Here is a 15,593-nt window from a genome sequence, read left to right on the forward strand (position 1 = left end):
ATGGAAGTTATGTGCTTGATACAAGCATGCATGAATATGCCTATATGGGTGATTGAAATCGATTCAAGAATTAGTAACGTCAGCAAAAGGAATTGAAAATGCATCAGTATGTCGGTAAAGCACTTCAAGAACAGGGCCATTATGGGATAATGACACCCAATTGTTTCCATTGATTTCCATGAGCATGCTATGACCAATATGAGGGTTTTGAGGTAGGTGTATGCCTTGGTTTTTGTATCTTCCGATGCAAGGAATCCTTTCCAAGGGATGGACTGTCAAGGATGGGGGTGCCAATAAAACTTGCAGGGTGAGTGACTGCACAGAAGGTTTGATGAGACTTCCTGAGGGACTATGTAACAGAGATGGGAAGGTCGAGGATGGATTTATTTTAATCATGATCATTTCCATATGGAATTAGATGCATATTTTGGGTGTGCCCTAGAATAATGAATCGGTAACTATTGACTGAGAGATCAAGTGGCGAGAGATTGCAATACTAGACATTGGATGCAGATTTGACTTTGCAGTGGACTCTAGACTTCCTGGGAAGGAGGTATATCCTGGTATTACTCTGGGGGGTGGAGGTGTGAGCCTCTAGATTCCCTTGTTGTGGATGAAAGCATTATATCTTATATTTCTTTGTTGAGAAAATGTGCATATGTATATATGTGTATATTATTGTAAATATTGTATCAATCTAGTTTATAAAGCTCCATACATAGTATGGTTATTTACTGTCTGAAGAAAACGTGCATGTGTATATGAGCTTATTGTAAATACCAGAATGAGTTATGTAATAAATCTCTAGTAAATGGTATGATTATCATGTTTCAACAATGGTCATTGTAAATATTGCAACGAGTTGTGCTATAAATCTCCATGGGCAATATGTTTTTTTTTTCAACAGTCTTTTTGGTTATAGGTGTCATTGAGCACCGAGGACGGTGTTACCCCTAAGGGGGAGGGTCCAATAACAACCTTGGTGAAAATTCCATGTAAAATATATAAATACCACAGATGATGGGACATGTACTCTAAATTGAACGGTGGGGAAAACATCTTAGTGGGTGTTGATTCAGTTTATTATGCCTAAGGAAATTGGCAAAGGAAATGGCTAAGGCTTTCGAAAGGAAAAATGGAATTTTTGGCACATTGATTTATGAAAATAATGGAAATTGGGAGAAAATGAAGGTGAAAGGTCACAGGTTGCATGTGAAGATGAAATTGAAGGAAAATAATGGAAAATGAAAAAAGTAGAGGCCTCATTGATAAAAAGGCTTTTGATGATCAGTAAGCAAGAGTTGGTCAGTTCAGTTTTGGAGCTCTCCCATTATTCTTTCTCTTATACTCTTGGAGACATAGGGTTTTATTGGAGCACTCTTGGAGGGTGTGGCATATTTTGTTTCTTGAAGCATGAAGGAAAAGGAATAGAAGGAAAGTGCAAGAGGGAATTAGGATTAGCAACTACATTAGGTTTTCTTGCAGGTACCGAGTTGCATGTATGATTTCTTCACTAGTTTTAGCATGCATGGAATATGCATGTCGTTTCTTGGTGGTGATCTCTCATAGCCATGGAGGATTGCCTAGATCGACAATGGATTGCCTAGCCTTGCCATTTCCTAGATAGCCATGGTGATTGTGGGTTCACTTTCATGGTTTTTTTTTTGGCTAGTTGCCATATTCCTTAGCTTGGGTTAAGTTATGAGTCCTAGAAGCTTTGGTTGAGAAAATGCTCTAGAAGCGTTGTAACATCTTAGGTTGATTTACTAGTCGTAGAAGCCTTGGTTGAACAAACACTATGGAAGCCCTTGGTGGGTTGAGTTGCTAGTCCTAGATGCCTTGGTTGGAAAAACACTTTGGAATCCCTTCGTGGGTTGAGTTACTAGTTCTAGAAGCCTTGGTTGGAAATACACTCTAGAATCCCTATATAAGTTGTGGGTTGAGTTACTACTTCTAGAATCCTTGGTTGGAAAAATGCTCTGGAAGCATTGGAAGGCTTGGATGGAGACCAATCTGATGATGGTTTTGTGATTTCTAACCGAGAGGTGGAATCACTATTTGATGGATTGAGGTGGATGGCCTTTGGAAGCCCTAGATGAGTTTTGGTTAATGTGTTCTATGAGATCCTAGATTCATTCTAGGAATATGAAACGAGGGTGAATGGATAAAGAAATATTTGGCTCAACCATTCTACAGTCAGGTGGAACGTGATAGTCCCATCTCTGGTTGGTTCATTGCATTTATTAATGAGAAATCCATTCACTTGATTTTCATGTGTAAATGTACTCCTGTATTTATGGATTTGATGGTTGATATGTTTTTTCTATTTTTGTTCCTATTATGTTGGTTATATGGACATTTTATGACAATATTTATGTATTTCTCTCAGCATGTTTTTACTTGTATGTGAATGGATAATGTGTCTATGACCTAATAGATGATAATGCAGCAAGGGGTCTGAGAAAAGAATTGTTCATATTGATTCTCATATAAGTATGAGATCCATACACTTAATTATGTTGTTTACACCTATAGGTTACATATTGATGATATGTTTGATAGAATGTTTGTCATCGCTAGTAGGTATCTAATCAAGGTCTTGAAGAAGTACTTACTTTAGTACTTTCATTTCCCTATTACTTTACTAAATTTGAAGAGATGGATCAGTTCTAGGTAGTGTTTGATGCTCTGAGCCTAGAAAAGTGGCTTAAATCCTAGGGTCGATGGCACAACACTGATATTTTTGGTCCAAGGTCACTAGCACATAGCCTCGTTAGAGCGATTTTAAGTTGTTGGTCACTCCATTGCCCATAGAATGAGAGTGACCATGGCCCAAGAGACTTAAAAAAATAGTGGGACCCAACGAAAGGTTGTCTCAGTGGCCAACTTATCTTCTGAGGGTTATGTTTATGATGTTAGATGTGATTATGTTGTGTTTCCGTCATTTCCACTTCCTTAATTTCAACTAGGAGGTTGAATCACATCATATTGGCCTCTCGTCACATGTCTACCCCAACTAGCTTGTTGCTTGGGTAGATGTGGGAGGAGCGTGTTACATTCATCTTCCTAGATGTTTTACTCAACCTTGGGTACTATGGAATTTGAATTTACATAAAATATATAAATATTAAACACATGAGGTGTTCTACCCTCTTTTGTCATCCTCTTTAGCAGTTCTTCCTCCTAGTGACTTTTATGAGATTCCAATTCCTTTGTTCCCTCAATGTCTTGGGATGATAAGGTGACAATTATGTATGGTTGTCTTCCCTCATTATTATTGGAACCTTCATCCACATGTTATTTTTAAAATTTAAAAATATAAACATTTTTGTCCTCATTTTAAAATTTTTCACCCAGTTCTTTATGCATATCTGAATTCTCTCGTTGATTTAATATTTTCTCATGATCTTCTCTTTACAGAGGGGTGCAAACCCTTTATTAAAATTCTTGGTGTCCACACTTTTCACCTACCTTTTCTTCCACCTCTAGCATAGAATATTGGATGAACATCTTCAAATCAGTTACCTTTCCCTCTACTAAATTAAATTTTTCATATAAATCAACAAAATGAGTTTGAAATAAACTTGCAGTCTCATCCTCTATCATCCATTCTCCTTCATCCAGTTTTGACTTCATTTCTTCGAGAAACACAATTTCTTTATCATGTTCCATTTTCTCTTCACCTAAATCTTGTCTAGTATCCATCTCATATAATTATAGAGATGTCCCCCTTGGAACTCTATTGTTTCCTTTGTCACCTAAAGGAAACTTTATATTCTCCCCTTATTTTATGATAGTTCATAGTGAACTTCCTCCATCATGGTCTTCATTCACTTCACATGAACTAAACAAACCAGTTTCAAAAGATTAAGGTTATTGAGCATCCATAAATTCTCCAAGTGCAATTTTTTTTCTAGACATTCCCCATAGTCCATGAGATTTCCAATCGGTCTCTTCTATTTACCCTCATAATCACCTTCATTCCTTTGCATAATATCATTTGGGGGTTTATCATCTCCCTCATCATCATTTCTCTCATTTGCCATTATGGTAGTCTATGTCAACTATTTTCAACGCTCCTTCCTTGCTATCTCTTTGCTTTAAGAGTTAGTCCTTGTCCCTTCTTCTCTCTATTGGAATTCATATTCATGTCTTTGGACTGCATTCACAAAAATCTCACCCACATTAAAAATAAAAGGCCATCTATCCACCTCTGGTAATTCTATTACTATCTTTTCCATGATACTTTATCCACACTTCCTAATACATTCAATTTGTTTCTCATAAACGCCATATTTTTCATATCCCTCTGCTACTTTGGACTTCTCAAATAGTCCACAAGACTTTCAAGCAGTATCTGATTACCCTCTTCTATGAGGATGTCATTCGTACAAGTTTACAAGTGTGAACAACTTTAAGTTTAAGTTTAGCTACTCTGAACTCTTCCTCTCTTATTGAATCATTCAACGGGTGCTTCAACTCATTCCTTGGCCTCTTAGGGATCCTTTTATTTAAAACTTCATGTTTGACAATATCTTGAACCTCTTCCTCATGTCCGGTGTTCTCGTTCCAATATCTTCTTCAATAAATTGAGACTCTCCTTCAAATCAACCATTTCCTTAGCAAATTCCTATGGGATTAATTTCTTCTACGTGCCATTACCCTTAGCATCATTTTATCCTCTTTTTTGGCTTTTACTTGAACCCTGCTTATGTACATCAGGAGGCATCTCTTTTCTTCCCTTTTTGTAATATTTCACTTTCCAATTGTGCGCTACATATCAGCCCCAGTAAAAGGTCTTCTCCATTGGTTGTTACCTTAACACCTCACCTCCATCTGGCTATTACTGCCCATTTTTTCTCTACTCTACAACCTCTTGGGAATTCCTTTCTCTTCTCTAGCTTATATTACACCTTTCTCACATCTGGAGAACTCCTCTAGTTATTTTGTCTTGAGGACCTCCTCTGTCCTCCTTCACTTTCCAACTACAACTAGGTTTTCTTCTTCAACAACGTCTCTTGCTGGAAGGGTTCTTTTCCACCTCTTCTGAAAACTATTATAATTTGTTACAAATCCTTGCTAGATGTAATTATATCACCCCCATCTACTGCTTCCAATAGTTATTAACTATCTTACCAAGATTTAAACAATTTAATAACTAGTTACCTCCTTAGGTTTCTTCTCAATACCTCTTCAATGCTTCACTTGGATGTTGTATTCTTCCACTCCATCTTGCTCTACTCCTTGTTGGAAATTTCCTCTTCTCTGCCACTTCCTCTTTTAAGTAGTTCTCTTCATGTCTGCTCCCATACTCATTCCTTTTCAAAATTTGGTACTACGTCCCTCCTTTTTCATTGCTTCCTTTTCTTATCTCTTGTATTTCATGTCCTATCATTTCAACATCAAATTTTCAATCTTTATTAATTAAATATAGGCTTTCTTACTTTTATAGTCTAGATTATTCTCCTCCCATCTAGATGCAACATTTGTCAATTGCAATATTTATATGATAATTCTCTAGTACCATAATGATAGTAGGCCCCTTTGGTGGTCTTCTCTCTCATTTCCCATGATTTTCTTCAGTTCATACTCTTCTCTCATTACTAGAATCCTCACAAGAATGCCTCAACAATTCACTCATCCACACCTATATCTTCCCAAAAGTCCCACATATTAAAAAAGTAATATCTCCACAGGTCTTCCTTTCTCTCTTTGAGGATCAGGAAATCCATTTCATGGACCTCCTTTATTCCCTTAAAGAAATTCAAATGACATTTTAATTAGAATAACCCAAGAAAAGTTCCCCAAAGCAAGTTAGGGCTTGGAGCTTTTCTTTGTTCACTAAGTTCTTTCACTTTCCACTCTCGACTTCTAATTATCTAATGGAACTCACAGAGCGAAGTTAGGATCATTATCGAAGTGTGGTCTCTATGGAATGGAGAGGGGTTGGAGGGCTAACCTGCAACTGTTAGCCCACCCATCTATCCCCGACTCGTGCATCAAAAACTTTAACTTACATATGTTCTCGTTATCACTTGATTTATTTGCATTAACAATATATTCCACTCTTGCGATAGGGACCTCTTACAAAATGATTGGAATCAATCATTTGACTACTTATGACCCTATCTTCATTCTCATATCATTAAACACTGACATGCTGGCTATGCTTTCACTCATAACAAACTATTGTTCCTCCAGACTTTCACAAATTATTCAACTAAATTCCCCTTTAGTGTTCTTCCTTTTGTTAGAAATTAATTAATGGAGCAATGAAATACAAAAAATAATCTAGAAACACAAATACTGAAATGCATAAAAGAAGAGAAACATAGACATATGTGGTTCACTGGACTTGGGCTACGTCCATGGAAAAACAAATATTCCTTCCTTTTATATTAAACAACAAAATGAATAGATACAACCCATAGTAGATTAGTTGTAATTCCTATTATCTCTCACATAGTTTCCTCTCTCTTTCTCTCTCTCTCTCTCTCTCTCTCTCTCTCTCTCTCTCTCTCTCTCTCTCTCTCTCTCTCTCTCTCTCTCACACACACACACACACACAATAATAATGCACAGGCATAATGCAATTCCCTCATATAAACCTATGGGGGTGGTTTCTATGGAAAAACCCTAAATTAACATAACTTTTACCATCAGATCATCCACCTAATGAACGACTCATATTGTCTATGAAACTAAAATATTTGGCAAGGAAAGTTTTCATATATTTCTAGGTTCAGGGGCATTTCCCTCGAATCCCTGCAAGGGTGGGGGAGGGGGGCACATAAAATTCATCACCACCCCCTTAGATCCCCCTTACAATGATTAAATGGGAGGCGTTTCCACCCTATTAGGAACATGGATCAAACATGGCTAAAAAAAACTATGAACAATCAGGAAGATAATTAGTCTCCACACCCAAAAATCATCCACTTGGAGACTGATCATAACAACTCCATCACTACTTCACTTACTTGAAAATTCTTCCAATAAGGACATAGTTTTTTCTCATCTTCAATATCATACTTCAATACCAATTGAAACTAAGAAATATCTCAGTTTCTCCTTGGTTATAACTTTTGTTGACATGTCTACAGGATTCTCACTAGTGTGTATCTTGTCTACCTTCAATTTCCATCTACCGACACTGGCCATATGAAATGGTACTCTAGTTGTATATGATTAGTCTTGGAATGAAATGTTGAGTTCTTTGCAAGATGAATGAGACTTTGGATATCACTGTATAACCTTCCCATCTCCTACTCTTGCCTAACTCATCCATAAACCTTTGTAATCAAATCATTTCTTTACTAGCCTCTGTAGAAACAACATACTTTGGTTCCGTTGTTGAAAGTGAAAAAATGTTTTCAAACTTTGAAACCCATCTAATTGTTTTTCTACCTACAATAAACACATACCCTATTGTGCTACTCTTGTTATCTCTATCGCCTGCCACATTTGCATCAACATATCCTTGTAGAGAAATTTTTGAACCACCAAAGCATAATGCTTGATTTTTGGTACACCTCTAATACCTGAGAATCCACTTCACTACCATCTAATGTTCTTTTCCTCAATTGTTCATATACCTACTTACAACTCCCAGTGCATGTGCAATATTTGGCCTTGTGCAGATCATACATAAACTTCCATATGCTGATGCATATGGAAATTTACACATATAATCCATGTCTTCCTGAGTCTTGAGACACATATCCTTACTTAGCTTGGAATGGATAGCCAGAGGTGTACTAACTAGTTCTTCATTCTACAAATTAAATATTTCCAACACCTTTTCTATGCACTCACTATAAGACAATGTTATTTTTCAATTTTTCCTGTCTTTATTTATTCTCATACCAAGGATTTGTTTTGCAGCACCAAAATTCTTCATTGGAAATGAATTTTCCAATTTTAGTTTGAGCACATTTATTTCCTCCCTGTTAGACCCCACAAAAGCATTTCGTCTACATACAACAGAAATATAATATAAATACTATCATTTTATATCTTAAGATAAACAAAGTGATCATAATGACATCTCGTATAACCTTGTTCATACATAAACCTGACAAATATTAGATACCATTGCCTTGCATCCTGTTTCATGCCATACAATCTCTTCTTCAACTTGCATACTAATTTCCCTTCCTTTTGACCTCATATCCTTGTGGTTTTTGCATCTATATTTCTTCCTCCAAATCCGAAGGATAAAGTTTGTCTTTACATCTAACTACTTAAGATGGAATTCTTGTGTTTCCACTAGAGTTAAAATAGTTCTCATTGAATTAATTTTAACAACAAGAGAAAAATTTCATAAAATTTTATACCTTTCTTTTGTGATAACCCCTTCACCACAATTCTATCCTTATACCTTTGTTCACCTCTAGCTTTTTCCATCAACCTGTAAACCCATTTATTCTACAATGTTATTTTACCTACAGGTAGCTTGACTAAGTCCCATGTTTGGTTATGCATCAAGGAGTCCATCACTTCATCTATGGCTTGCTCCCAGTTCTTCCTAATTTCTACCTACATTTCTTCTTCATATATTTTCGGTTCACCATAATCAATCAACAACATATATTATAATGAAGGACGCTATCGTTTAATGGGTCTACTTATCCTCATAGATCTTCTAATGCCACTTTTATGTTTTTGAGGTTCTTTTTGCTATTGTGGTTGTTGATCATTATGATTTTCAGTCACCTTTACTTTTTATGTAACCTCATCAAGCACTATTTGTTCTTTGTTTTGTTTTTCCTGCTTCTTTCCCTACATCTCATCCTTATACAAGGCCTTTCCATTGAATATGAAATCTATTCTACTAATGATTTTCTGATTTTCATAATCATATAAGCAATAATGAAAATAATTAACACCATGTCCAATAAAGGTACTTTTATTTGATTTTTCCTCAAGATTTGTTCTATTTTCTTTATTGATGTGAACAGAGGCTTCACAGCCAAAATTATTTAAAAATGAGTAGTTTACCTTTTTAGCTTTGCATACCTCCTCTAAAATAACACCATCCATGGAATATGAAGGCCATCTATCTATTAGATAAAAAAAATATCTACAACATCTACCCAAAAATGTAAGCGAAATCCTGCATGCAATCTAATGGACCTTGCACGGTCCATGACTGCCTTGTTAATCCTTTCCAACACACCATTTTTGTGTGGTGTTCCTAGAAATGTCTTCTCTCTACGAATCCCATGCTCTGAAAAGTAGTTATCAAACCCTTTGTTGTAGAATTCACCTCCATTTCCTTATCTGAGACACTTCAACTTATTTCTTGTTTCATTCTCAACCAAATATTTCCATTTCTTCAAAGTATCAAATACATCATATTTTTTCTGAATATAATAAATCTAGGTTTTTCTAATTGCATCATCAATTAAAATAACATAATAGCGAGAGCCACCAAGAGATGATACTTGATAAGGTCCCCATACATATGTATACACAAGATCTAATTTCTCACTTTTCTTTTCTTTCCCAACTCTCATAAATCTAACTCTCTTTTGTTTTCCTTTAACACAATTTTCACATAAATCCAAATCAACACACTTCAAACTTGGCAAGAGATTTCTTGAGTGATGAATCTGCATCCCTTTCTCACTCATGTCCCCAAGCATATGATGCCACAATGACGTATTTTCCACTGTGGAGGTTAAAGCATTAACAAAATAAGAAATTCCATTGCATAAATACAATGTACCAACCTTTTTTCCTTTTGTTATTATGAGGGCTCCTTTTGTGACCTTCCAAGTTTTGTCTGTGAATGTAGCTACACAACGTTCACCACCTAACTTCCCTATTGAAATTATATTTTTCTTCATATTTGGAACATCCCTTACCTCCTTCAATAGCCATTGGTTTCCATTTTGTTGGTTTATAAAAACCTTACCCATTTCAATGATCTTTTAGGGTTTATCATCACCCAAATCAACATGTCCAAAATATCCTTGAACATAGTCATAAAAAGGTTTCCTATCAAGTGTAACATGGAATGAATCACTTCAGTCGACCACCTAGACATCAATAATATTTTCTAATGAAATAATCAAAGCATCTTGCAAAACATCACTTGTCACATTCGCTTCATGATTGTTTTCTTATTGTCCATCTCCATATTTTCCTTTCCCAGATTTGTAGTCTTTCTTCAGGTATTCTTTTTTACCACATTTACAACACACTATCTCAGAATTTTCCTTTTCATGACATACTTCTATTTCTTGGTCTCCTTCCTTTTTTTATTTTTCTTCCCCTAGTCTCTGCAGTCAAAGCTTTACCTGATGTCTAACCTGAGATTTTTTATCACATTTCCTTGCTAAGGATATCACTAACAACATCATCAAACTTTAAAGTACTAGATATAGAGAAAAATATATTGATATCCATAAGTAATCCCTTCCAATTTTCTGGACATGAGCACAAAAAAAACATAACCCTAACTTCATCATCAAAATTTAACCCTACAAAACTTAACTAATTGGTAACCATGTTAAGCTCATTTAAATGACCAACAACAAATGCACCTTATAACATATTCATATTAAATAGATGCTTCATAATAAGTACCTTATATGAGGATGAGGATTTTTCATATAGTTTTTCCAATGCCATCATTAAACCTTCTGTTGTCATTTCCTTTGAAATTTGGATTGCCATCGATGATGTCAGACATAACAATATTGTTCCTAGTGCCTTTTTGTTGATAATCTCCCATTCTAGTTGTGTAATACTTGTTAGCTTATTTGTTTTTACGCTCAATGGTAGGTACATATCTTTATGATATAGATAATCTTCCAAGTGCATCTTTCACAACTAGTAGTTTTGGCTATTAAATTTCATGAACCCAAACCTACTATCTTCCACCATTGCTCCCACTCAAACTAGGAACCGTTCTCTCCTGTGATTTTATTATCCATATAGACCTTCAACTATGATAACAAATGTTACAAAGTAATTGATCAATCGATGATATTTGATAAGGTCCCCATACATATGTATGCATAAGATCTAATTTTTCACTCTTATTTTCTTTCCCAACTCTCATAAATCTAACTGTCTTTTGTTTTCCTTTAACACAATTTTCACATAAATCCAAATCAACACACTTCAAACCTAGCAATAGATTTTTTGAGTGATGAATATGCATCCGTTTCTCACTCATGTGCCCAAGCATATGATGCCACAATGACGTATTTTCCACTGTGGAGGTTAAAGCATTAAAAAAATAAAAAATTCCATTGCATAAATACAATGTACCAACTTTTCTGCCTTTTGTTATTATGAGATGATACTTGATAAGGTCCCCATACATATGTATGCATAAGATCTAATTTTTAACTCTTCTTCTCTTTCCCAAATCTCATAAATTTAACTCTCTTTTGTTTTCCTTTAACACAATTTTCACATAAATCCAAATCAACACACTTCAAACTTGGTGACAGATTTCTTGAGTGATGAATCAGCATCCCTTTATCACTCATGTGCCCAAGCATATAATGCCACAATGACATATTTTCTGCTCTGGAGATTAAAGCATTAACGAAATAAGAAATTCCATTGCATAAATACAATGTACCAACATTTTTGCCTTTTGTTATTATGAGGGCTCCTTTCGTGACCTTCTAGGTGTTGTCTGCGAATCTAGTTACACAACGTTCACCACCTAACTTCCCTGTTGAAATTATATTTTTCTTCATATTTGGAACATTACTTATCTCCTTCAATAGCCATTGGTTTCCATTTTGTTGGTTTATAAAAACCTTACCCATTGCAATGATTTTTTAGGGTTTATCATCACCCAAATCATGTCAAAAATCTCCTTGAACATAGTCATAAAAAGGTGTCTGAATAAAGAGAGAAGACAGTTTCCAACTACTCTTTATACGAGAAATATGATGGCGGTGATGTCCTCTTAGAGGATGACAAGAAGGCCAAAATCATCAAATGCAGAAAAGTCAAGTTGAAGTTTCAAGGTTGAAGGATTAGAACACTTCCTGGAGTTCTACATATTCTTGTATTGTCCAAAAATCTTATTTATGTAATCAAGTTGGATGATGCAGGTGTAAAAACAATGTTCGAGAAAGTTTCCTACAAGATGGTTTAGGGAGCACTTGTATTAATGCAGGGAGTTCGGATTGGAACTTTGTACAAGCTTTTGGGTAGAATTTTTATTGATGGGTGAAACAATTCTATGGTTCCTCAAAGTGAAGTAGAAAACCTAGTGGCCTTTGGAGAAAAGACCATGTTATGGAATCAAAGGCTTGGACATATTGGAGAGAACGGACTTCGAATAATGCATGGTAATGGTAATGTATAAGGTATGTCTAATTTATCTTTGGATCTTTATTTATGTGAACATTGTGTATATGCGAAGCTGAATGGGGTGGGTTTCCTCTCTAGTGCTAAGAGGGCGAAAGGGATATTAGAGCTTGTGCACAATGATGTATTTAGACCTATGTCAGTTCCATCACTGGCTAAGTTTGTGTATTGTGACTCATTTATAGATGAATTCTCAAAGAATACATGCATATATTTCCTGAGGAATAAATCTGAAGTCTTTGACGGGTTTAAAAAGTTTAAGGTTCTCGTGGAAAACCATACATAGAAGCAGACCATGTTGTTGAGGACAGATAATGTTTTGGAGAGTTTTGTAAGGAATTTGAAGACTTTTGTAAGAAGTCTAGTATAGAACGGTAGAAGGCTACTCCAAACACACCTTAGCAAAATAGATTTGCAGAAAGAATGAATAAGACATTGATGGAGAAGGCAAGAATCATGCGTAGTGGTGTCAAGTTAGGATAGGAATTCTAGTTAGAGGTAGTGGATATTGCATGTTACTTGGCTAACAAATCACCTTCATTAACATTGGAGGATAAGACTCCACATGAGGTATGCATTGGTAAGAAATCATGTCTTTCACATCTGAGGGTATCTAGATGTGATGCATATGTACACATTCCAAGGGAGAAAAGAACCAAGTTGGATACTAAATCTGAAAGATGAATCTTTATTGGGTATAAGGATGGTTTGAAAGGTTATAAGATTTGGAACCCAGAAATAAGGAAGTTTGTGTATAGCCGAGATGTAGTGTTTAGAGAGGTGAAATTTTTTATTAAACATGAATTCCTACAAAAGGAACTTGAGAAGATAGAGTTTGAGCTAAAGAGGAAGAATCGGAGTCTATATTAGAACAAGAATCAAAAGAGGAAGAGCCACAAAGTCCAATTTTGAGAAGATTAATTGAAGAGAGAAGGCAACCAGAAAGGTATAGTCCATCTGCTTTCTATTAAAAAAATTCTTTATCTATTACCGATGATGATCCCATAACTTTCAGGGAGGGAGTAGATTAAGAGGATGGAAAAGTATAGAAACTGGCCATGGTTGATGAAATGGCATATTTGGGCAAAAATGAGGCTTCAAATATGGTGGAGTTGTTGTCCAAAAGGAAACCCATTGGAGGCACATGGGTGCTTAGTAAGAAGATGATGTAGATGGCAAGGTGGAGGAATACAAAGCTTTGTTGGTAGAAGAAGGTTATTCCCAGGTGCCAATAATTGACTTCTATGATATTTCTTCTCATGTTTCCAAGTTAGCTTCTATTAGGCTACTTTTATTTCTTACTATTGCTTTTGATTTTGAGCTAGAATAGATTTTTGTGAAGAAATCAATTCTTGATGGGTATCTGGAAGAAGATATCTACGTCAAGCAACCTGAAGGATTTGTACTGAAGGGTAAGAAAGAAAAGGTATGCAAGTTAAAAAAAACATTTGTATGGGTTAAAACAGTCACCGATCATGTCTTATCAGAAACTTGATTATATATATATATATATAGGGACTTTGATTTGTCTGAATTATAACTAATGTGTTTTCCTTGATGGAAATCTACTTGATAAAGATTTCAACGTGATGGTTATGTAGATGTTATAGGTGAGATAGACAAGGTAATATCAGTTCAGAGATAGAAGAATGATAAAGGTAAAGTTTCGAAAGTATACATGGGTCCCTTAAATAAATGCCTTGTACATACGGAGGTATGGTGAAGAAAAGTCTCGTACAGTTTCCATGCCATGGAATTGTCAATACCAAGGGTCTTTATAATGGTATCGGCCCATATTAATGAGTGTTAAAATGGATATTTGATCCCACAAAATAGTACCATTAGCACTACTAAGAGATTGGCCTAAGGTATTGTCTAAGGCCTAAGCTATATAAGGATATGGAGACAAAAGTGTTGGGTGTGCAAGTTTTGTCTTTTCTATGAATGATTTGATCTGAAACAAATGTGCACCAAGAAGCAAGGAAAAGATATACATTTAAGAAAATAATAAGTATGGTATCATATGTAATTATTTGATTTACTTGTTGAAAATCTCTAAATGTGATAGATCTATGGTGCTAATGATATTATGACATGAATATGAGATAGTAAGGGTTGCCAAGTATATTTTGTAGTTGCAGTGAAAGCATGACTCAATGATTTCATATCTATAAGATGGTTTTGATCTTTAATATCATGCACATAGGTGGATCTCCTTCTAACTAATTGTGTATATATTCTGCAGTTTGGACATATTTGTGCATTGGTGTCAAGTATGGAAATGGCGTACATACATGGAAGTACCTTTGAAGGGTCGCATACACCAACTAGGGTTTTTTAGTATGAACTGATGATAATGGTTGATATGTTTTGTTGTGTTTGTTTTTGTATGTTCATGAAGTCTTGCTTACAATGGTTTGTGTTTGATAGTACTGATTGGGCTAGATTGACTATGAATTAGAAGTTGACTAATTGATGATGCTACTATGTGATAATATGTATTTGGTTCATTGATTTATGTTGGCTTCAGTATTGATTTGGGTGATTGATTCAGTGGTAAGTGATTCAAATTCAGTTATCGATATTTCGAGATTTGTACATAGGTATTATTCAAGAGAAGTGCATACATACGCAGGTATGAATAATAACAATAGGGTATACAATCTGATGGATGTTTGATCATGGTTTGCAGTGGAAATAGTTGGTTTTTGTGATAGGTAGCAACGTTTCACTTTGTATATTGATGAGTGGCTATGCATTGATATGATTTACTATGAATTGATCATTGCATTGTTTCTATTAAAATATTTGATGATCTAGTATTTAAGTAGTTCATTTCAAAATTTTTGCAAGTGGATCGAGTTTGAAACATTATGAAAAGTGATCCAGAAATAGATGAGGATAATATTCTTCACAAATGAGGTTGTAGATCCCTTCTAGTAGGAGTTGGAAAATGAGAGAAGGTTGTAGCCTTTTGCAGGTAGGCGCCTATGTACAGGTTAAATTCTGCACCACTACAAGATTTTGTGAAGATTATTTTTAATAAAAGAAGAAGAAAAAGACAACAGCAGTGGTGGTTTTCGCCCACATTAGGTTTCCACCTAAAATTTCTTGTGTTCATATCGTTTTGTGTTTTTATGTTCTCTCTTCTTCCTAACTTCTCACACTTAATTTTTAATTGATGAATACTGGAATAATATTGTATTGATTAATATTTCACAAATGATTAGATAAGTTATCCAGATATA

Source organism: Pinus tabuliformis, chromosome 2_1 (genome assembly GCF_031772625.1).
Source record: "Pinus tabuliformis cultivar Carrire ecotype Pingquan chromosome 2_1, CPIR1, whole genome shotgun sequence".
NCBI lineage: Eukaryota > Viridiplantae > Streptophyta > Pinopsida > Pinales > Pinaceae > Pinus > Pinus tabuliformis.